The sequence below is a fragment of the Sphaeramia orbicularis genome, chromosome 10 (assembly GCF_902148855.1).
Source record: "Sphaeramia orbicularis chromosome 10, fSphaOr1.1, whole genome shotgun sequence".
Classification (NCBI taxonomy): domain Eukaryota; kingdom Metazoa; phylum Chordata; class Actinopteri; order Kurtiformes; family Apogonidae; genus Sphaeramia; species Sphaeramia orbicularis.
The window spans coordinates 2,545,492-2,570,198 of NC_043966.1; the positions used below are offsets into that span (position 1 = coordinate 2,545,492).

Genomic DNA, 24,707 nt, shown 5'->3' on the forward strand with positions numbered 1-24,707 from the left:
AGTCTTTATTTCAATAGCACATTTCATGCATAAATTGCTTCACATAAAGTAAAAGTTTATGCGGCTGCACTCCACTTCACCCTGATATCACGGCATTTGTCACATGGACATAAAACTAAATGAAAAGACGACAGGAATGAGTTCGTACTGGAGGGTTTTCACTGCGTTATAAGCATCGAAATTAAAGCAGAAACAAACAGAGCACTGGAACTAAGGCTGTGTGTTTAAGCAGTGATATTTAGCTTTTAAAATGGAATTCTTCATTTTCTTCATTATTTTCTTCAGTATTTTTCACAATTGGTTTTTGGTCACAATTCAAAAGTTGTTCATTTTTGTATGATTTTTAAAATTCCAGCCACTAACATCAGCACACTGTATTTATTATTATTATTATTATTATTATTATTATTATTATTTTATTATTATTATTATTTTTTATTTTTCTTTATTTCTTTTTTCATTTATTATTATTATTATTATTATTATTATTTTATTTAATTTTTTAAAAAAATGTTTCTTTATTTCTTTTTTCATTTCTTCTTCTTCTTCTTCTTCTTCTTCTTCTTCTTATTATTATTATTATTATTATTATTATTATTATTATTTTTGAATCAGCACATTGTAAATAATATTAAATTCCTACACTAATACCATTCGACCAAGTGAGTAAAAAATGCGCTGTGACACATTTTAACATTTAACATTTGATATAGCACAAAATACACAGTAATGCATATAAATCATTGTTGCTGTTAATTATTGACAAATGCCAGGATGAAAAAAAGCAATACAATTTTTATGCAGAACATTGGAAAAACTGTTTTTTGTGTTTTTGTTTGTTTTGTTTTTTTTAATGAAAAAATATGATGTTATTGAGTGTTTTTTTATGTGTATGTTTAGTTGATAAAATACAAAAAAAAAAAAAAAAAAAAGAATAAAGTGTATAAAAATCATTTTAACATAACTACCCCACTGTGCAGATTATGTACTTTTGGTGATTAGCGTATGGGGGGGGGGGTTAACTATGTTCATTTATTTCTGTTTTTCATCTGAAAATCACTTTGTTCTGACAATGATTAGTCTAATTCAGCTTTTATCAGAGCTTCTATTCAGCTGTTTTTTTTTTATTATTATTGTTGAACTTTGATGGGATAGACAGAACATGTGAGTGACTGCAGTGAAGGCGGACCTTAAAAGTCAACAGTCAGTTTGGAGACAAAAGAGCAGACGGACAAAGAGCCGTAATTAACGGGACGAGGCGGCCATCGGACCAATCCCATCAGGTCGCCTCGCTGCGGGTCAAACCTCGTCCTCCGTCTTCAGTCGCAGAAATCCACCAAACAAAAATCCAATTGGGCCGATAATCTAATCCGATCTGAGCCGTGGTGTTGTGGGGGCCTAATGAGGAGCGTTTCCACTCTGAATAGAACCGCCGCTCAATAGAAAATGAGATTTTCCCGGCTGGAGACGGCGCTGAAAAGCCCCGCCCGCCGCCGCCGCCTAGATAAGATTGAAGTCGCCAAAGATTAGCGAGGGCCGGGCTCTGCGAACAACACCAGTGCAGACTAATAACCCCGTTCAGAAGGACCCGGATCGGAGCGGCCCACTTCCCCTGCAGCCGTATCACTTCTGCACTTGGACGGAAACTTGGCTGCCGACTGCGCGCCGCTACCCAGTTTTCTCCCATGATGCACCTGGCTGACGTCCATGTAGGTTCATCTTTAACCCTGTGGTGGTTCCACAGCGTGTGCACGTGGGAGTGGGAGATGAGACACGACCGACGACCTCCGCTCCGAAATAACGAGCACTTTATCGCAGTTTTTGTGTAAACTTTTCACAAACAGCGGCTGCAGATCAACATGAGCCAATCAGAAAACGAACAGAGCGACCGATGGGGCCGAGGAGGAGGTGGGCGGAGCCGAGGACGCCCTGACGGGGGAAGCGCTGGATTATGTCTGCCCCCCACAGCCCAGCACCGCTCACTTCCTTCTCCTCCACATGCACAAACGGTGGTGTCGCCACAAACGACCTGCATCTGGACTGGAGTGTTCAGATGTTTACCTGGAGTTCACACTTCGACATGTTCTACAGACGCTGCAGCGCCCAAAAAAACAACCACAGTCAGCTGTCACAACACACCTCACCAATTATATACATACTGTACTGTACTACAGTATATATACTATTTGTATCATACAATAATATATATAGTGTACTGTATATACTACACTATAATATATATACTGTACTGTATTATAATGTACTGTACTGTATATAATGTAGGTAAAGGGTGGTCATGGCTCAGTTGGTAGAGCGGGTCGTCCAATAACTGAAGGGTTGGCGGTTCGAATCCCGCTCTGTCCTAGTCAGTCCATTGTGTCCTTGGGCAAGACACTTCACCCTCCTTACCCCCAGTGCCACCCACACTGGTGTATGAATGCTTGGTGGTGGTCAGAGGGGCCGTAGGCACAAAATGGCAGCCACGCTTCTGTCAGTCTGCCCCAGGGCAGCTGTGGCTACAGATGTAGTTTACTACCACCAGAGGGAGAATGTGAGAGCGAATGAATAATGGGTCAATAATGTAAAGCGCTTTGGGTGTCTAGAAAGGCGCTATATAAATCCAATCCATTATTATATATATATATATATATATATATATATATATATATATATATATATATATATATATATACTACACTATAATATATATACTGTACTGTACTACAATATATATACTATTTGTATTATACAAATATATATATATATATATATATATATATATATATATATATATGTATATATGTATATACAGTATACTAGACTGTACTATAGTATAATATATGATGATAACTGTCATCTGATACTCTGAATACAAATACTGTACTATATTATATACAGACCTGATCAAAATCTTAAGACCAGTTGAAAAATAGCTAGAATTTACCAAAAACAAAAAACGAATTCAAAGACCTCGTCTCCTACAGAAGAAGAGAGAAGAGTTTTAAAAGAAAAATAAGGCAGTATGTGTGGACACACCAGGAAACTGAATCATTTTTAATTTAGTACAAGACAGAGGGGTAATATATAATAATAATGAATATATCTGTAAATAAACGCAATATTTATGTTCGTTGCCATGTTTATGGAATGACTTCTCATGTCATGTTATGATAATAAATGAACAAATCATCGCATTTGGGATTTAATGGAAAAACTGACATTACACACTTCTGTTTTTTCAACATTTAGTAAATATCAGTAAAGTTTTGTCCAATGGAAAAGTGACTTTTGTCTCATTCAGTGACTTTAAACAGTAAAAATAATACTTCTACTGCTGGATCTGCTTAGTGTTAGCTTAGCGCTGTTAGCTTAGCGCTGTTAGCTTAGCGCTGTTAGCTTGGCGCTGCAGAGTTTGTCTCATTGATCTGCAGTTTTCTTAAATTCTTCCGGACATACGCTGGTCTCAGACTGTTGGACTGGTTCATACATGTGTACAGTTTAGTGCTTGTTGTTTGAGTCGTCTTCTCTTTTCTGATAATTGGTTTGTTGAGCTTTCAGCTGATCTTCTACTGGTTACATGGATGTATAGAATATGTGTATATTGGTACAAGTGCCACCTAGTGTTGCCATGGCAACACAGACAGTATGGTGGTTGCTCTAGGCCCCCGGGTGGAGGAGAACCTGGCTTAAGGGGAACTGCACACTCGTCAACCCAAACGGTTCCTAATTAGTTCAGTATCACCTAAAGACCTTTGCAAATGAAAAGTTATTAAAATGGATGGTGTTGCCATGGCGACGTGTAGAAGTTTGATTATTTTCCAATATCACCTATCATCTGGATTTGATTGATTGTCCTCTTTATGAACCACAGAGTCTAGGTCCAGATGGAGCGCCCCCCCCCCCCCCCCCCCATGGCCTATATATTGTATAAAATTGTGTTTTATATGAAATTGTACCCCTGCCATGTATAAAGGTATCATGTTATTGTGTTTGAATTAATTATTCATTAGCCCAGTAAATTAGAAAAACTATAACGCATGGGAAACTTCCAGTGCAAGCTATTAAATAATACACAGGTTCATATATTCATGGTTTTATGTTGAACATGTGCAGGCTACAAATTATTTAATGAAAATTGCCCAATTAACCACAACCCGACCCCCTACCCTAAACCCAACAGGAAGTTGGACTAAATTAGCATTTTTTGTCCCATTTTCATTATCTTTTGTTTGTGTTTTGCTACAAAAGGATATCTGTAGCTTGGTGTTGGTCTCAGCCATCACATAGTCGCCACAGGATCAACATGTGAGCAGATGCCAGGCCTGAGGACGTCTCCAAACCCCTCTGCTTTAAAGTGAACGGTCAAGTCATCAGTGTTTCCAGGTTGAACCCTTTAACCCCTGACGTGTCTGTGGTGAGCGTTCTAAATGTAGGACTTATTTAAATATTCCTACAAATTCAACCGTTTGCTCAATAGGAACCATTTCAAATCATGCTGATAGAATAGACCTTGTTCTTTCCATAGACATCTGAGCATGCTCAGTGCACCCCCCATCCCCTGTTGAATGGGGGGTAAAACACAGAGCAGTGAGTGAGACTGACTCACTGTAAAAAGAGACAGTTTGGGCTTTTGTTTTGGTTTTTTATTTACACCCTTTTCCTTGTGGTTTTTTGTTTTTCCTGTTGTTTCCAGTGATGTGGTGATTTGGCTTGAATTTTTTTTTTTGCTGATGATGATGATTTCTTAAAAAAAAAAAAAAAAGAGCCCAAACATAAACTCCTGGGCCCAAATTCAACTCCTCGTTGTTCAGTGTGTTCCAGTTCACAGTTCATGTTCAACATCCTAAATCTGTTACTGATGTCCATTCTAGTGCCTTATTTAGTCCAAACCTGTCAAACTTCAGTTCCTCTCTTTTTCTTTTTCTGTTCTTCCACCTGTTTTGACCCTAAAACACACAGTCAAACAAAACCACTGAAGAAAAGGAACACAAACACATACAGCAGCTTTAATGAACCTGAAACAGACACAGATTCACAGCAGAACCTTTAGATGGAATCAACGCTCAGGGGTTAAAGGCCAGGTCATAAAATTAACTTTTCACCTCAGCTGCCATTGGCTCGTGAACCTCCAAAAAGTTACCGGCCAAAAATATTTGTCATCAGCCAAATTTAAAAATCATGCCTCATTTGACTTAAAATAATTATTGTACTTCTTTACAGTGAAAACCCAACTTGAGAGTGAATAACTCGGAAAATGGGGGGGGGGGTATCTCTGTAAGCACCTCCCTCTCTCTCTCTCTCTCTCTCTCTCTCTCTCTCTCTCTCTCTCTCTCTCCAGGTAAAGGTTAATATGTGAACCATAACCTGGAATCATGTCAATCAATCAAATTCAATCACTCAGTTATTATTTATATCGCACCAAACCATAACAACATTTATCTGATGATACTTTACATATAGAGCCGTTTGAAACCAGACTCTCAAGTAAATTTACAGACACCCAACAGAACCCTCTGAGGGGTTAAAGCTGGGCTGTCAAACTCCTGTTGGTTCAGTTCCACATTCAGCCCAGTTTGATCTGCAGTGGGCCGGACCAGTCAAATAATAACAGCGAAAACAGTTCAATTCTATTCTGATCAGGTTTACATCTGCAGAGTTTCCTTAAAAATCTGAATAACATGAACAACTTGAATTGTCTGAAGAAAAACAAGTGCAATTTTAACAATATTCTGCCTCGGTTTATCAGTTTATCATTTACACACGTGCGTTACAATCACACAAAATATTTAGTAACAGGCAGAATAATGGTCCAAATGGAATTTACTTAAAACCCCTTTAGCCCGATCAGCCCACCCGCGGGCCGCAAAAAATTATATTAATATTCATCTACCATAAAAATATAATAAATCAGGACAATGGATGTTTTTTTTCAACTTTTGCTCAAAGTTTAGTTAATAAAAGTACATCAAAAGTGTATTTTAGTGCAAACCTTAATGTTTAAACATGATTTTTAATCTTTGTGGGGTAAAATGTATGCTATTAAAAATCTCTGACACAAACAATTAATTTATGCATAGCATCGTCAATCCAGCCGAAAAAAAACAGGCGAGGATAAAAAATTCTAATTTCTCTTTTAGTTTGTTCCAGTTTACTCAGGTATAGTAATAGATACAATATTTTAGACAATGGGAATAGGTTCTGTGAGGTCTGTAAATGTCCACAGACACCAAGAACATCCAGATGAACCTTATTATTGTGAAGGAGTTCTTCATTTACTTTGGGTTTGTCTGTTTAGGGGTTTTTCCCCTGAAAATATGGTCAGGGTTTAACAGGTTAAGACATTTCTGTTTGTTCATATTTGTTCAGGTTATTCACATTTTTTTGTAAAAGTATAGTTTGGTAATGGAAACATTTTCATGTAATTTTACTTTTTTTACACCAAAAAAACAAAGGGAAAATTTGGGGTTGTCATTATTTACAAGTTATGATGATAATATTTGACTGGTTCTGACCCACTGGAAATCTAGTCGGACTGTATGTGTGTGTATGTGGAACCTGAATTAAAATGATTTTGACACCACTGATCGTTAATATCTTCAGTGTAATTTTTGCATTTCACAAATTCATCCCGCGGGCCAGATTGGACCCTTTGGCGGGCCGGATTTGGCCCCCGGGCCGCATGTTTGGCCCCTGTGGGTTAACGTGTTCGTTAGTGTTCTACATTAGACAGACTTCCAGTTCAAATGAACCTGTTGGTGCGTCTTCTGTTTCCATGGGCCTGAACAGCAGCTGTCCTCTGATAAATGTGTGCAGGAGCCGGCAGCTTCTCCAGTCCATCTTCTTCCTCTGCTGAAGTTTTTCCAGCTTCCTCCTCCTCTGATGCTGTTAATTCCTCAGATCTGTCCTTTTCTCTGACATTTGCACAAATGCTAAAGGGCCCGGGCTGTTTACCTTCCTCCATGATGGAGGACGACGAGCGCTCCACATATGAATTCAGCCCGGCTTCCCTCCTCGTCCATGAGCCCGGGGATGAAATCCATCTCTCTGTGATGAGACAATGATTTGCTGAGCTCCATTGTGGCTGCAGAGAGGCAGCAGAGGGGTGAATTTGCATGTAAATGCACGAGGAAATGATTCTGCAGCAGCAGCGAGGCATCGTGGCCCTTCTTTAGCTCCTGATGTGTTTTCTCTGATGCCACATAACGCATTCACACCAGAATAAATCACATTTACATTTTAGATATCGGCTCCATCTCAGGCGATGCTCGGACCGACGCGACCACAGAAACCAGCAACGATGAAGGAAACTCAATTTGAACAAAATTACAGATGTTACATGCTTTTACCTCTGGAACATTGGTTTATTGGCTTTGTTTGGATCATTTGTTTTTGTCTTTTTTGCTCTTGATGAATAAATTACATGATTTGTCATGTTGTTCTTTATACTTGTGTTTATGAACGTTGAAAAATGTTCCCTGAATGTACAATCTGAAGATGAATGAGTATCTACCGCCACACGAAATGTCAAAATGCAAAGGGGAACAATGACTAATGGCTTCAAAAATACTCTCCTGGATTTTCCCAGCAGTATTTTGTCTGATGTCATGCTTTCTCTTCATAATATCCACCATTAAATACACAAAAAGCCTGATGGTTCCACCTCAGATGATGTTCCAACAAAAAACAGAGGAAGAATCCCACACTGACACACATTTACCTCTTGATGATTTGTTTTTCAGTTATTTAGTTCAGATTCTGTCTTTCCTGTGTCGTGTTTCTTAAACCTGATGAACATTCACGAACAAACAACATGATTAGCGTCCTGCTTTTCTTTGTGTTTATGAAAATTGAAAAATGTTCCGGGGGTCCACCGTCGTGAGATAAACGAGGAGCTGCTTCAGGAATAAATGTCCAAATAGAGTAGAACAGTGACTAATGGTGTTAACCACAGTCCCATTAATTTCCCAGCAGTCTTTGGTGTCGTACGGTTAACAGAGCCACACCAGCCAACGCAGACAGAAAGAGACGCACCACCGCAGGGAATCCCAGTTCATCATCACACTAACGACATGGTATTTAATGTCACAGGTCACTTTTACTGTCATTTATCACCTGTATGGAAAAGAAAATGTCTGTTTATTGTTCAGTATCCAAGTCGTCTGGTGGATTCACTCCTCAATAAACCAGAGACCGGAGGTTATTTTAGGGTTTAGGGCAGTGTTTTTCACCCTAGGGGTCAAGACCCCACCTGGGGTCGCCTGAAATTTCTAGTAATTGATTAAAAATAAAAAAATAAAAACTTGCAAATAAAAAATATATGGTGAGTTGAGAGAGACAATCACAAACATAAAAGACATGACAAACTGTGGTTGTGAAACTGCAGCACTGTGCTTCTGTTTATCTGTCTAATGTTCACTGTGGTCAGTTTCAGATGCTGCAGCTCTTTCATAATTCATAGTTTCAGTTCTAGTTTGTTCAGTATTAATTGTCCTCCTTGTAAATCCCAGCTGGACTGACTGGACAGATCCTGAGCCTTTGTGCAGTAATCTACACCTGGATTTACTGCCTCTGTCCACAATAATACACATTATATAGACTAAATGTCCTCTAACATTAACCTTTATGTGAAATATAGTATAACAAACTGTTACATGATCAAAAATAAATTAATTTTAGCAAAAAAAAAAAAAAAGTCTCTGTTTTGAATGTCTGGGGTCGCCAGAAATTTGTGATGTTAAAATGGGATCAGGAGACAAAAAAGGTTGGAAACCACTGGATTAGGGAATCAAACTGATGTGTTTATAAGATAAGATAAGATAAGATAAGATGAGATAAGTCTTTATTTGGGGAAATTTGAGGTTTACAGCAACAAAGTACAAGCACACAAGAGCAAAGAACAAGAGCAAAGAAGTGCAAATAAAAATAAACACAAACAAGAAAGTTCTATCCACTATTAGACTGTTTAGACTCCAGGAAACATTGTGGTTGGGTTCAAATATTATTAACCCTTTAACAGAGAATTAAGTAAACCCGCCGAGCACCGATGGAGGGTAGAAAATTAGTTTGGCATGTAAAACAAAAACACACACCCACTAATGGACGACAGAAAATGTTGAATTTCATTTGAGTTTTGGACCGTTTCTGCTCAGACATGAGGCTGATGATGTGGTGATCATCTGAGCCACAGTCCTGCACCGGGTCCAGTACCTGATGGGTAACCAGCAAAAACAGGGGGCGACGGGGACACCTGCACTTGGACGTCCAGAATGAAATGAGAGAGAGAGAGAGAGAGAGAGAGAGAGAGAGAGAGAGAGAGAGAGAGAGAGAAAGGGTACTTACGGAGAGCCAGTAGAGGACCTTTTTTTATTCATGGCACTTCCTTTTCCATTCATTTTTATTAATTTTACTTGTTATTTTATTTGTTTGTGCTCATTCTGTTGCCTATTTTATTATTTTTTCTTCAATTTTGGTCAGTTTGTGGCTGATTTTCATCATGTTACTTATTTTGTTGATTTATTAATCATTTTTGTTCATTTTATTGATCATTTTGTCTGTTTTTGTTAATTTTATTTATATTTTTTGGGCTGTTTTTGTTCATTATATTGATCATTTTGGCTGTTTTGTTCATTTTATTGATCATTTTGGCTGTTTTTGTTCATTTTATTGATCATTTTGGCAGCTTTTGTTCATTTTATTGATCATTTTGGCTGTTTTTGTTCATTTCATTGATCATTTTGGCTGTTTTGTTCATTTTATTGATCATTTTGGCTGTTTTTGTTCATTTTATTGATCATTTTGGCTGTTTTTGTTCATTTTATTGATCATTTTGGCAGCTTTTGTTCATTTTATTGATCATTGTGGCTGTTTTTGTTCATTTCATTGATCATTTTGGCTGCTTTTGTTCATTTTATTGATCATTTTGGCTGTTTTTGTTCATTTTATTGATCATTTTGGCTGTTTTTGTTCATTTTATTGATCATTTTGGCTGTTTTTGTTCATTTTATTGATCATTTTGGCAGCTTTTGTTCATTTTATTGATCATTTTGGCTGTTTTTGTTCATTTCATTGATCATTTTGGCTGCTTTTGTTCATTTTACTGATCATTTTGGCTGTTTTTGTTCATTTTATTGATCATTTTGGCTGTTTTTGTTCATTTTATTGATCATTTTGGCAGCTTTTGTTCATTTTATTGATAATTTTGGCTGTTTTTGTTCATTTCATTGATCATTTTGGCTGTTTTTGTTCATTTTATTGATCATTTTGGCTGTTTTTGTTCATTTTATTGATCATTTTGGCTGTTTTTGTTCATTTTATTGATCATTTTGGCAGCTTTTGTTCATTTTATTGATCATTGTGGCTGTTTTTGTTCATTTCATTGATCATTTTGGCTGCTTTTGTTCATTTTATTGATCATTTTGGCTGTTTTTGTTCATTTTATTGATCATTTTGGCTGTTTTTGTTCATTTTATTGATCATTTTGGCTGTTTTTGTTCATTTTATTGATCATTTTGGCAGCTTTTGTTCATTTTATTGATCATTTTGGCTGTTTTTGTTCATTTCATTGATCATTTTGGCTGCTTTTGTTCATTTCATTGATCATTTTGGCTGCTTTTGTTCATTTTATTGATCATTTTGGCTGTTTTTGTTCATTTTATTGATCATTTTGGCTGTTTTTGTTCATTTCATTGATCATTTTGGCTGCTTTTGTTCATTTTATTGATCATTTTGGCTGTTTTTGTTCATTTTATTGATCATTTTGGCTGTTTTTGTTCATTTCATTGATCATTTTGGCTGTTTTTGTTCATTTCATTGATCATTTTGGCTGCTTTTGTTCATTTTATTGATCATTTTGGCTGTTTTTGTACATTTTATTGATCATTTTGGCTGTTTTTGTTCATTTCATTGATCATTTTGGCTGCTTTTGTTCATTTTATTGATCATTTTGGCTGTTTTTGTACATTTTATTGATCATTTTGGCTGTTTTTGTTCATTTCATTGATCATTTTGGCTGTTTTTGTTCATTATATTGATCATTTTGGCTGTTTTTGTTCATTTCATTGATCATTTTGGCGGCTTTTGTTCACTTTATTGCTTATTTTATTCTTTTTCACTTCACTTTAGTCTACATTTTGCTTGTTTTTTTTCCCACAATATTCATCATTGAACATAAACTCAGTGTGCCCATCCACTGTCATTGATCCAACTCCATGGGTTTTACTGATGAATAAATGTTGTAGGAGATGACAGTGTTTCCATGGTAACTACGGAGCCTCTAAACGTCCAAATGGGTCATATCTGATGACCATGAAAAGATGAAGAACTGTATTTTACACCAATTATTGACATGGATTGATAGGATTAATGGGCCGACAGGTATTAAAGGGTTTGGATCAGTAGATGGTTTTGGTCGACAGTGGATGTTTGGGTGTTTGAGGGTTAATAATCGTAAACTGAGAGGATGGATGCTGGAACATTAGTGTACTTCATGCACTATACATGCTCTCCACATGGTAAAGACTCCACTGTGAACTCCAGCAGAGACAGGAAACCATCCTCCTGCAGGAATAAACACTGAACTCTGCTGAGAAGGTCAGACATGTGACAGGCTTCTGTTAAAGCCCCTGTGTCAATGTTTAATTACACCACAATTACACGCATCAAGCCAAACAGCTCCATCAAGGACTGCCACGGGATAATCAATGCTTTCTGTACACTCTCCACTGGTTCGGGGGGGTCGCGCTGCTATTTACAGGCAAAAAGGAAGAATACATGGCATCTAAAGGGGAGGGGAAAGAAGACAGCATGAAGGGAAAATCCTTTGACATGTCCCTAAAATGTCTGAGCGCCTCAGTCGGTAATTACCCGCATTTTCCATATTCATTTCTGTATTAATTCACCTTAATGCCAAAATATTACAGCCCTAATCTTGTGCAAATACCTACCTGTCATGGCAGACTCGATTACCACAGCGAGTCGAGGGGAGGTGGAGAAACGCAGCTGCCATGTCGATTATGGAAACTCGGCGGAGTTGTGAATCCTACTGGAGATTCCCACGGTTCGGTAAAAAAAAAAAAAAGAAACATTCATCTGACGGAGGTGAGAGACGAGCTTCCATGCACCACAAACCTGAGCAGCTTAGTGCCAAAACGTATTCCAACTCACCGGGGGATTTCTAGAGCGTTTCTGAAACTGGAGACAGCTTTTAAAGTGACGAGGACGACTACCCATAATGTGACTACAGATGTTTGCATTGGAACACTTTCAGTTGGATACTTGCGATAACACACGTAAAAAATAGTTCCAGTGTCCCTGTATGTCAGCGTCAGGTTCTGTCTGAATCAGCCCCAGTTGAATGTGTGAGGTGGTCAGGTTCTAGATGTTCGAGTTCTGTGGTCTGGATGCAGGAGATCAATCTGACAATTACAGATGGAATGATTATTGTCAGAGAAATAATCACAGTTTCACGATTACTATGATTATTTCAAACTGCTCTCATGAAATCGCGTTGTTTGTAACACCAGTTTATTGCATTTGGCGTGCTATACATACGCATTTTCATCCTTTTGTGTGTTATTTAACGCCATTTGGTGGCGTGTCAATGCGCTAGCCGCTAACCGGGCTAACTGCACTAATTGGTAATCGCGCTAATTACTAACCCTAACCCTACACCTAATCGCTAACCCTAAACCTAACCCTAATCCTACCCTAAACCTAACCCTTAGCGCTAATCATGCTAGCCGCTAATTGAACTCATCACTAACCCTAAACCTACCCTAACCCTAAACCTAAGCGCTAATCATGCTAACCGCTAATTGCACTCATCGCTAACCCTAAACCTACCCTAACCCTAACCACTAATTGTGCTAATGGTGTTTTATATACACGCTGAAAGGTTATAATGTGTACAGATAACACACCAAATAAAAGTGGTGTGTTATCTGTACACAATTCATGACACCACAATGATTGTGTTGTACAAATTCATTTCCCAGCAGTACTTGATCAGCACATCACACCTGTTCTTAAATCCTTGCACTGGTTACCCATTAAAACAAGAATCCATTTCCAAATCCTGCTCCTGGTTTACAAAGCCCACATGGCCTTGGACCTCAGTCCATCACAGATCTGCTCATCACTTACATCCCAGCAAGAACACTTCCACTGTCAACAGGCAGTGGCAACGTACTGGTCCTTCACACCAGATCCAAGAAAAGGGGGGGCAGCTTTTAGTGTATATGCCCCACAGACCTGGAACACCCTGACTGGTACAGCTGGACAGGACACATCAGTAGATATTTTTAAGAAACAATTGAAAAATGTAGCTTTTTTCAACCGTGTTCCATTGAGCTGTGTGTATGTGCGCATGTGTGAGTGTAAGTGTGTGCACATATGATTGTTTACTTGAACTTGCACTCTCTTTTTACGATTGTTTTTTACTGTAGTTGTATTATATACCTGTTGTGAAGCACATTGAGTCTGCCTTTATAAATAAAGTTGAACTGAACTGACTACTTATTAGGGCTGTCACTACTTATTCCAACTTCAAACATTTGTTCAAGCATGAGATAAAAAGTTGGAATTGAAAGTGTAATTAGCTGTTGGGATGTAGGCAGCAGTCTGTACATGTGCATCAGATTATTTTATGCAGTTCACCTTGTGATCAACCAGAGTGTATTTACTGTCGAACCCTCCTGAAGCTTGGATGACAGTCTGAACTGCAGAAGAACAGCCTTACTCTTACAGTAAGGCCATTACTACATTACCATTACTACACAGAACCAAAACTACGCAGACAGATTGGTGTGAATGGGTTGGACAATGGTAGCCTGAAGCTGTGTAGGTGACGGTAGTGAGCGCAAACTCTATGGAAACGAAAGTGAGCTCGCACCGAAAATATATTAACGGTCAGGACAAGCTTGTGTAATGTTGCTTTCGTTCTGTGTGGGAAGCACATATTGAAGTGTCTTTGGTTCTGCTCTTAATCTTCTGTACTTTATGACATGGTTTTTGGCAGCCTTGACAATTAACATCACGATTAATCATAACACCATGACATCGTTACAACCCTTCTCCCAACAAAAGTGGGCGGGACTTTCACTGGAGGAGAACTCAACTAATTCAATCAAAGTCCATATATGACTTCTATCAGTGATCAATAGGAACTAGACTGAAATGTAGAACCATTTACATGTTATACACCATCAAAATTCTCCACCATTAGTAGGAAAGGAACATTTGTTGAAATCTAGACATTGTTGACCTTGAGTTCGACCCTTCAAGGTCACTCAAGGTCAAAGGTCATGGACCCAAATGAAAGTCCATATATGACTTCCTATCAGTGATCAATAGGAACTATATTGATATCTAATCGTTTACATGTTCTAAACCATCAAAATACGGATCATTTGTAAAATCAAATTTTTAATGTTTAAAAAATTTGTCAAAAAAATAAAAAATAAAAAAATCGGACCAATGGTCCTGTATCTTAGCGTCCAAATTCAAAGCTTAGGTAAATGTATCCAGATCCATTTATTCTCCCCCAGTTCTGTGTATTTATTCTATTACAGAAATAGTCCATGTTTTGGTCATATTCCAATCAGATCTGTAAAAAATTCAAATTCACACTCGATATCATTGATACTGATTTATTGGATCAATCCACTTCCTGTCTGTTAGAATGGGAACATTTGTCAAAGTCACACTTAAATCCAGAATCAGATCCAGATTCAAATAATTTCAATCCCTTGTGTTGACATCATCATACAGAAGCTGTATACCAAGTCTGAAGTCAATCAGAACTGGAGTTTGGGAGAAAAAGACGATTGAAATGTTTTCCCATAAGAGCCCATGTTAAATTTTGCGTCAGTTCCAGATCCAGAAGAAGATCCTGATCAGCATGTGGACATTATGTTTGGGTCATCTCCCCATCAGGGCTGGACTGGAGACATTTACACTGGAGATCATTTAGATTTACTGAGTTATTGCATCCATCCACTTCCTATCTCTGATAATGGGGACAGTTTTCAAAGTGGCACCAAATCCAGAATCAGATCCAGATCCAAATAATTTCACTAACTTTTGTTGACATCATCATAAAGAAGCTGTATACCAAGTTTGAAGTCAATCGGAATTGTAGTTTTGGAGAAGAAGACAATTGAAATTTTTGTAACGGACGACAGACGACGACAGATGACGCTGGATGACGACAATAATTTACGACCTGTCGACCGGTAAGCTAATAAAAAAAAAATAAAATAAAAAAATCTCAACATAGCAAACAAACTTTGTAGACATTTACAAAGTTTTGTTCACATTTATGTGGATGAGGCATCCATGTTTGGGTGGAGTTAATGTCTATATTTAGATGGAGGAGGTATTTAGATTGAAGTCTATATTTGGTTTATATTATGCATCTATCTATCTATCTATCTATCTATCTGTCTGTCTGTCTGTCTGTCTGTCTGTCTGTCTGTCTGTCTATCTGTCTGTCTGTCTATCTGTCTGTCTGTCTGTCTGTCTGTCTGTCTGCCTGTCTATCTATCTATCTATCTATCTATCTATCTATCTATCTATCTATCTAGTGTGGTTCCGTTCAGATGTTGAGTCAAGTCCATTTAGCTGGAGCAGACTATATTTAGGTGGAGGAGAAGTCTGTATTTACTTGTGGGAAACCTCCATATTTAGGGGCAGGTGGTGTCTATGTTTAAATGGAGGCGGCATTATCATCAGGTGGAGTTGACAGTAGGCCCATAGGGGTGGAGGAGGCGTCCACATGAAGTCTAGTTGTAGTTTTTGGGTCAGATTTTAGTCCTGACAAACATCCACTGACGACAAACTGAAATGCAGATAACGAGGTGTTGATTCCATCTGTGGGAAAGATAATCAGGCATGTGTTATCAGGAGGTTAAGAGGCTTTGGAGTTTGTGAAAATGTGTTGGTGGATCCTGAACGAGAACATCCTGACGTCTGGAGGAGAGGTCAGCGATGAGTTCAAGGCCCAAGTAAGAAGGAAAGGTTGAGTTATACGAGTTCTACAGCGCTCGGATGTTCATGCAAAGGTCAGTTCAACTAAGTTTATTTATTCAGACTCCAATCACTGTTTCCACTTCACAATAAGACTGAGAAACAAGCCCAGTAAATCAAGAACATGGAAAGAATACTTCAGTTTTTGAAGAAACCCCCAGTAGAACCAGGCTCAGCGTTGGCGGCCATTCGGTCCAAACACAAGCACAAGAACATCAGTGAAAAAAAACCCAAAAACACATAGAAGTTAAAGGTTCTGTCATAGGATCAGTAAACATCTGCATTTTCAGACAAAAAGCTGAAACTGCATGAGGTTAGCAGTTACAGAATTCATAAAAAAAAACAAAACAAAGCATTGATTACTTATGTGTAATGTCAGGAGGGGAAAAATAATCCTAAAAAATGTTTTGGGTCATTTGAGATTGTTGATTCAAATCCAGGTTTTAATTGGATTTGAAAGTCACCTGTGAAGCAATGAGAGGATGATGTCATTTCTCAGGATCGCCCCTAGTGGTAGCATAGAATAAAAAGATCTGGGCCCAAAATGGACCCCTGAGGTACTCCACATTCAAGAGGGGCTGGTGCAGAGTTGGGGGACCGAATAGAACATTGAATGACCTCCGATAAGTAGGAGTGAAGTCACTGAACCTCTGAGGCTGATCTGAAGATCAACCTCAAGAAGACTGCGCAAAAGACTTTGTTTCATCTTGTTCTCCAGTGTACTTCTACTTCATCTTGTTCTTGAGTGTACTTCTACTTCATCTTGTTCTCCAGTGTACTTTTACTTCATCTTGTTCTCCAGTGTAGTTCTACTTCATCTTGTTCTCCAGTGTACTTTTACTTCATCTTGTTCTTGAGTGTACTGTTACTTCATCTTGTTCTTGAGTGTACTGTTACTTCATCTTGTTCTTGAGTGTACTTTTACTTCATCTTGTTCTCCTGTGTACTTTTACTTCATCTTGTTCTCCAGTGTAGTTCTACTTCATCTTGTTCTCCAGTGTACTTTTACTTCATCTTGTTCTTGAGTGTACTGTTACTTCATCTTGTTCTCCAGTGTACTTTTACTTCATCTTGTTCTCCAGTGTACTTTTACTTCATCTTGTTCTTGAGTGTACTTTTACTTCATCTTGTTCTCCTGTGTACTTTTACTTCATCTTGTTCTTAAGTGTACTTTTACTTCATCTTGTTCTTGAGTGTGCTTCTACTTCATCTTGTTCTCCAGTGTACTTTTACTTCATCTTGTTCTCCAGTGTACTTTTACTTCATCTTGTTCTCCTGTGTACTTTTACTTCATCTTGTTCTTGAGTGTACTTTTACTTCATCTTGTTCTTGAGTGTACTTCTACTTCATCTTGTTCTCCAGTGTACTTTTACTTCATCTTGTTCTTCAGTGTACTTTTACTTCATCTTGGCCTCCAGTGTACATTTACTATATCTTGTTCTCCTGTGTACTTTTACTTCATCTTGTTCTTGAGTGTACTTTTACTTCATCTTGTTCTCCAGTGCAGTTTTACGTAAATTTTTATTTTTAGAAATGTATAAGAACTGCGCAGCAGTCCGTCTGTTGCTACGGTAACTAGAGTTCATCAGTTTCTTCAGTTGTTGACGTTCATACATTCATTAAATTAACGGACAATTGTTGATTTTCTTTCATTCCAGTTAATTTGACAGAAATAAGCAGCATTTATTTGTGACGTTTACAGTTTATTCTGAGTGTAACGTGCTCATGAAAACACACACGTTGTATTAAATGAGAACAGCTCAGTTTGTTTATTTGCTTATTTCTGAAAAAATGAAAGTGTTTCTTGTGATTCTATTAAAATGGGTTGCGGTAGGTAACCTCGGGAAAACGTGGATCCCGTAGTGAGATGAGTTGAGAACCACTTCCTCTACAGGGTTTCAGTGCAGATGTTTTGTTTTGCATCCAAGTGAGATTTCCTGTGTTCTCATGTGAATTAAATGAACCAGAGTCTGAATCAACACAGGTCTGGAAACCCCACAAGACTCCGACTTCGCACAGTCTTAAACAGCTTTTAGCATTTTTCCACCGAACGCTGATTGAAATTCTAACCCAGACCTCAGTCATAACAGTGTTTGAAACTGTGTGTTATAGAACCGGACCAGACTGAGACCAAAATAGATGCCAAACAATCAGGACAGCGATGACCTTAATGGTAACAAAAGTCTGGATAACCTCGTCTGTTGGACATAAAAGGTTTCACAAAGAGAAGGGACGCGGACAGTTTACCATTAAACAACTAGAACCAGTGTCCCTGTACGTCAGCCTCTGCTCTATGGGGATCAATATCCAGCTGAATGTGTGAGGTTGTCAGGTTCTGTTCTCTGTTCCAGTCCTGGTTCTGTTCTGTGTTCCAGTCCTGTGGTCTGGATGCACATCAACCTAACTATAGAAGTGGGCGGGACTTTGACTGGAGGAGAACTCAACTCATCCAATCACAGTCCAGATATGACTTCTATCAGTGATCAATAGGAACTAGACTGATATCTGGAACCATTTGTAACCATGTTATAAACCAGTGAAATATGGACAATTGGAAGGCAAATTTTAAATATTAAAAAAATAAATAAATAAAAAAAAAAAACAACAACAAAAATAAAAAACCTACATTTCTGAACTGTGACGATACTTTGTAGATGTTGTTCCAAGGAAGCTCCATAAAAAAAATTAAATGAATCCAAAGACCAGTTTTGGAGAAGAGGGTTGTGGAAGTGTAGACACTGGTGACCTTGAGTTTGACCCTTCAAGGTATATGTGTGTATGTGTGTATCCATATATGTGTGTATGTGTATATGTATGTATTTGTGTATGTGTATATGTGTCTATTTGTGTATGTGTATATGTTTGTATGTGTGTATTTGTGTATCTATAAATGTGCGAATGTGTATATGTGTATATACACATTTATGTGTGTATATGTATATGTGCATATGTGTGTATCTGTATATGTGTGTATGTATGTGTGTATATGTGTATACGTATATGTGTGTATATGTATATGTGTGTATGTGTGTATATGTGTGTACATGTGTATATGTGTGTATCTGTATATGTGTACATGTGTATATGTGTGTATATGTGTATATGTGCATATGTGTGTATCTGTATATGTGTGTATGTATGTGTGTATATGTGTGTATATGTGTATATGTATATGTGTGTATATGTATATGTGTGTATGTGTGTATATGTGTGTACATGTGTATATGTGTGTATCTGTATATGTGTGTATATGTGTATATGTGTGTATATGTGTATATATATATGTGTGTGTGTACAGGACACACATGTCTCATTAAATACACAGCAGATGCATCTGTCAGAGTTTATCAGTTTTGTTGACAAACCCAGTTTTTCTGTAAATCTGCTTTTGTTGGACTGTTTTCTCTGTGCGCTGACAACAGGAAGGCGCTTATGAAGCTGTTTTTTGGTGGATGTGACCCTGAGGTCTGTTTGAAAGCTGCACTCAGCCGTCCATAGAAAACAGCGTCTCTTTCACAGAACAGAACCAGAGGAATATAAAAGTGTGAAAGCAGCTCCGGCTCCAGCGCTGTTGAATAAATGCAGGTGATTAGAGCGTGGGGGTGCAGGTGAGGGGCTCCGGTCCTGCCTGTTCGCTCCGCTTCCATCGGGTGATTGATCGATCAGATTGATGAGCCGGAATGATCGGCGGCCTGCCGTACGACGGGGCCAAACCGCCGTCTGATTAAGCAGCCGAATGGAGGACGGCCAACCGCGGCGCGCCTCTCCAGCAGCAGTTAAAGGCCTCTTATAGATTTTCCCAGCACGTCGTTACTCTTCAATCACTGAACTACTTCATCAAGAGGCATCAATCAGCGGCCGGCAGAGCGGACGGTAATTACAGGGGCCGCTTCCACGTGCTGATTTCTCCAGAGGTGGCGTCAGCGCTTCGGTCGCCAAACCCTCGGCCAATGACGGTTTGATCAGGTCGGAACTGGCAGCTCCTCAAAGCGACGGCGCTTCAGCTGCTGTCGCCGGCCAGGTGGTGTTTTTTTTTTTTTTTACGACGAGCTGAGCCGCCGCCAGCATCTGAGAGGAAAAGTGCATCCAGGCTGAAGTCATGGGATCAAACCCAAGCAGGGGTCAGAGGTCAAACTCCAACACTTGTCTGGTTCAGAGCCCGGGGCTGTAATTAAACCGCATACATTAACAACTGCCACGGCGTCTTCAAAGCATTTACTCCATGTTTTTACCTCGGTGGAATCCTTTAAATTTGCAGATCCCCTCTAGACATGTTGGAAACTAAACAGGCAACATCAAATAATAAGAAAGTCAAACCGTACAAATGGAGCTTTAATTTGCTAAGCTCTACAAACTACTGCATCCATCCATTCACATCAGATCAGAGAAACAGATCAAAACACCTGAAAAAAAACAAAAACAACAAGAATTCTGCTTTTACAAAACATGTCCAAATGAATATATAATAGAACAGCTGTGAACAGGTGTCCACTGGAGTGTCCACTGGAGTGTCCACTGGAGTGAACACTGGAGTGTCCACTGGAGTGAACACTGGAGTGTCCACTGGGCATTTAAAGGGTTAAACCAAAGCTAAATCACCTCCACTGCCCACTCACTCCTTTTTCCTGGAGTTTCCATCTAACTTTAACTTGCAGTTCCTCGTATCTTTTCAGAAAAAAAACCTTTTAAAGGATCGTAAATTGCGATTCCAGCTCTCGGGGTCACCACTGATCAACCCGTCATATGGTCGAAGGTGCGACGCCCATAGCTTAGCTCAGGAGGCTACGGAAAAAATAACCTACTGATGCCGCCATCCGTCATGTGACCCCTCCTGCCTGCTGCTGACAGTTTCCCAGAAGCCCCTGCTCTCAGAGTCCCGCCGAAGCTCCGTCACATCTGCTGATGTTAGCGACGACCGAGACCCAAGTCCTCCTCCGAAGTGGTCCTCGTCTCTCCATCAGGTCCACTCCCGAGGCTCGTCGCTACAGCTAATTAAATGTAGTGCACCCTCATTACCCAGAATCCCCTCTGTCACCTGGGACACATGGCACCCCCCCACCCCCACCCTCCTCTTTTTTTCCTTTTTTCTTTTTTAAGATTAATTGCCTCTCTGCCGGGCGTTGTGTTTTCCTTTTTCTTGGGGTCCAAACTAGGCTGGAAAACAGCGTTTGATTGGTCGGCTGCTCTGGGATTGGGCCTCGTGGTCACATGACCCGCTGAGTCAGCAGAGTTTCTCGCTGATGACCTCTCCAGAGACAGTCCTGACCCCATTACATGAGCTCTCAACTCCATTTCTCCCTTTCTTCTGTGGCTCAGATTCATCTTGTCTTTATTGTCATGAGCGTACATCTGTATTTAGAGTCAAAGCCATTCAAACCCAGGCTAAAACATGACTTTTCTGGGGTTCATGGAAGGTTCGTCCATTTATTCGACTGTATTTTCTTGAATATTTCAGGTCACATTGATTTGACACTTGGTGCAAAGGTTGTTATGACTTCGAGGATAGTGGATGACGGTTATCATCATTATTTTCTTAATATTATATCTTGGTTTATAAAGTAATGAGCTGCATTTTACATTGATTTCACAACAGCTACATAAGCATCGTCCTTAGAAAAGATGACAAACCATAAATCAAATAAATTTTAAAAAGTTTGTGCAAGAATCCATGTAAAACAAACACAAATTAACAAAATCGATTGATAATTTAAGCATCTTTTATAGACCCACTTTTACTACTTAGTATTTGATTGTCCAGAACTCTGTGTTTATATATGTTTGTATGTATGTATATCCAGCGGTGTCTGGTTGTTTATTTCTGCAATTTTGTTTTATCTCTTAAATTTGTGCAGCAATCTATGTGTTTATTAAACAGTGCTATAGAAATCAGGTTTTTCTTACTTTCATAAAACTTTCATCTGCCAAGCAATGCGAACAACAGTTAATATACAGTATGAATACCCAGGTGCACCTGCGGAATGAAATTGTGAGGTACACAGGAAGTGCACCAATGGGGGTGGGGGTTGAATAGCTTGTAAGATGTGTGTGTGTGTAGTAGTCCGTGATTGTCGCAGTGGGGGGTATAGCAGTCTGTAATTGCTGGAGCGGGGGGACAGCAGTCCATGATGGGGGGGAGGTGTATAGTAGCCTGTGGTAGCCGGAGCGGGGGTGGTGGTGGTGTAGCGGTCCGTGATTGTTGGAGCAGGGGGATAGTGATCCATGATTGGGGAGGGGGGGTATAGCAGTATGTGATTGTTGGAGGAGGTGGATAGTGGTCTGTGATGGGGGGAGGTGTATAGCGGCCCATGATTGCCAGAGTGGGGGGTAGCAGTCCATGATTGTTGGAGTGGGGGGATAGCGGTCCGTGATTGGGGGGTATAGTGGTGATTGGGGGGTATAGCGGTCTGTGATTGTTGGAGAAGGGGGGGAGTGGTCCGTGATGTGGGGGTATAGCGGGCTGTGGTTGTTGGAGTGGAGGGGTAGCAGTCTGTGATTGAGGGGGGGCAGTTTGTGATTGGTGTAGCGGGGGCGGGGGGCGACTGCAGTCTGTGATTGTCACAGTGAAACTGGACAGGCTTTCACATTCCTCTAACTGTCCAGGCAGCACAGACGCACAAGAGCAGAGCCACAGAATCTCCACTCAACAAAAAAGTTCATACATCAGTTCCATATTGATTAATCGGTGATGTGCTGTAATTAATAGGGCTCGAATACAAACAGTTTAATATGAGTCATCAGTAGTGATGTGACGTTCATGAAATGAAGCAAATCTTTTGAACGGCTCTTAGAGATGAACGATGGGAACCGAGTCTATGTAAAGAGCCGTTCTTTTTTTTTTTTTTTTTTAAGGAGGGAGTGTCTGATTGCCTGTCAATTTACCAACGTACTGTTCTTGTTCTTAGAATGTCACCACAGTTCAGGTATTTCAGTAACTGCACTGATTAATCACTGTTGTGTTTTGTGCAATTTTTTCTGTATGTTTACACACATTTATTGTTCTTGTTTTGAGGAGAATAAAATGTTATTTCATTAGAAAATGTTTTATTTTCTTCTTCATTTTTATTCTACAGACTAGTCCACATAATGTACCGTTTTGTTTTTGCTCCAGTTCCATCATCTGTCTAATGTCACCTCTCATGTCATGGATTTAACCCACACATTTGAACTAACCATTCTTTTTTACGGTAAGATAATATTTACTGCTGCACCAATTAAACACCTTTAAAATGTCATGTCAATCATCACATGTAGCCTCTTTAGTCATTCAAACACTGGTGTTTCAAAATAATGCCAAAAACAGAACAGAGCCAGTCTGTTGAACGACTCTTTTCAGTGAACGACTCCTGATTGAACGACTCCCTTCAAAGAACCAACAGTCCCATCACTAGTCATCAGTGAAAATGCAGACACTAAACAGACTCTTCTTTGTAAAACTACCCCCGTCTGGTCCACATCACAGTCCGAACAAACCGGACAAAAGCCGCGTCGCATCCCTGTCGCCTTTTTTTTTGGACATTTGCTTAAAACCTGTTCAGATTTTTCAGTCGCAGGAAGAATTCAAACCCATTTGAGTTTCCGCGTGTCGGCGTAAAACGGCAGATATTCGGGCAGAGACAGGCCGTCGGCGTCAGATGGTGACAGTAATGAGGGCCTGGGGCTGCAGCGCAGGTGATGTGGCGTCACATCCAGCCACAGAAACATGCACGGGATTAAATTCAGCCAACAGAGTCTCCTTCCACTTCAACCAGCCACTTATCCTCTCTGCTCGTCTTCTGAAACAGGAATGACACTTCAGAGAGAGCCAGCATCTCCCTCTCTCTCTCCCTCTCTCTCTCCCTCACTCGCTCTTTCATGCACAAAGAAATCAAGAGAAGGAGGAGAGGTCTTCTAACTTATTCTGATGGCGTATCTTCTCCCCATCAGTCACGCATGGCTGCTAATCCTCTGCTATGCTTCTACAGAAAAAAAAAAAAAAAAGAGAGGAGAGGAGAGGAGAGGGAGGGGAGTCAAAAAGATGTGACGGAGTGTATTTGCATTCAGGGGGAAAGTTAAAGAACGAGGGTTGAATCCTCGATGGGAGAAGCCATTATCAGCTCGCGGGTTAGTTTGACGAGGAGGGAGAAAAAAAAAAGGGAAAAGGGAGAAAGAAGTGTAGCAGCTCCAAAGGTGAACAGTCATCGGAGCCCATTAGAGGCTCTTTTTACCTTCCTTTTCCTTCTTTAAGATGACAGACGGGCGCCTCTCAGATCACAGCCTGTCAGGAGGTGATGATACGGCGGCGGCGGCGATAAGAGGCGGGGTCAGTCCGCCTTTTAAAACCCAGACCTCGAAGCGCTGGGGCCGCCGGTCGGCTCACGCTGCGATTGGCTCACAGATAATCACCTCGGCGTCGCCGTCTAATGGCCTCCATCATCAAGTCCAAACGCACTGGACAAATCACTTGGAGACGTCTTGATTTATTCCAAAGGGGTCTGTACTGGGTGGGAGTGACGTGAATGTGTGAACCCAGGTTAATTAAGATGCACCGGGGATAGATGTGGTCACCGCTTCCACCCAGGCCTCCACGGAACTGCCCGGAAAAAAGGAAAATAAGACGGACATCTGAGGTTCATCCCATTCTGATGAGGAGAAAAGAACGTGTTTGACAAAATGTGGAAATGTTTAGTCCTGGAAGTTCACTGAAA

General features: G+C 39.7%; 1 long non-coding RNA gene across 1 annotated transcript in view; it reads right to left on the bottom strand.

The window, feature by feature from the left end:
- LOC115427589 (uncharacterized) overlaps positions 1 to 24,707 on the bottom strand; it is a 376,082-nt gene that overhangs the window by 341,464 nt on the left and 9,911 nt on the right. Inside the window, exon 2 of the long non-coding RNA XR_003936519.1 lies at positions 18,418 to 18,423. This is a non-coding gene — a long non-coding RNA (uncharacterized LOC115427589). The remainder of the gene's footprint in view (positions 1 to 18,417; positions 18,424 to 24,707) is intronic.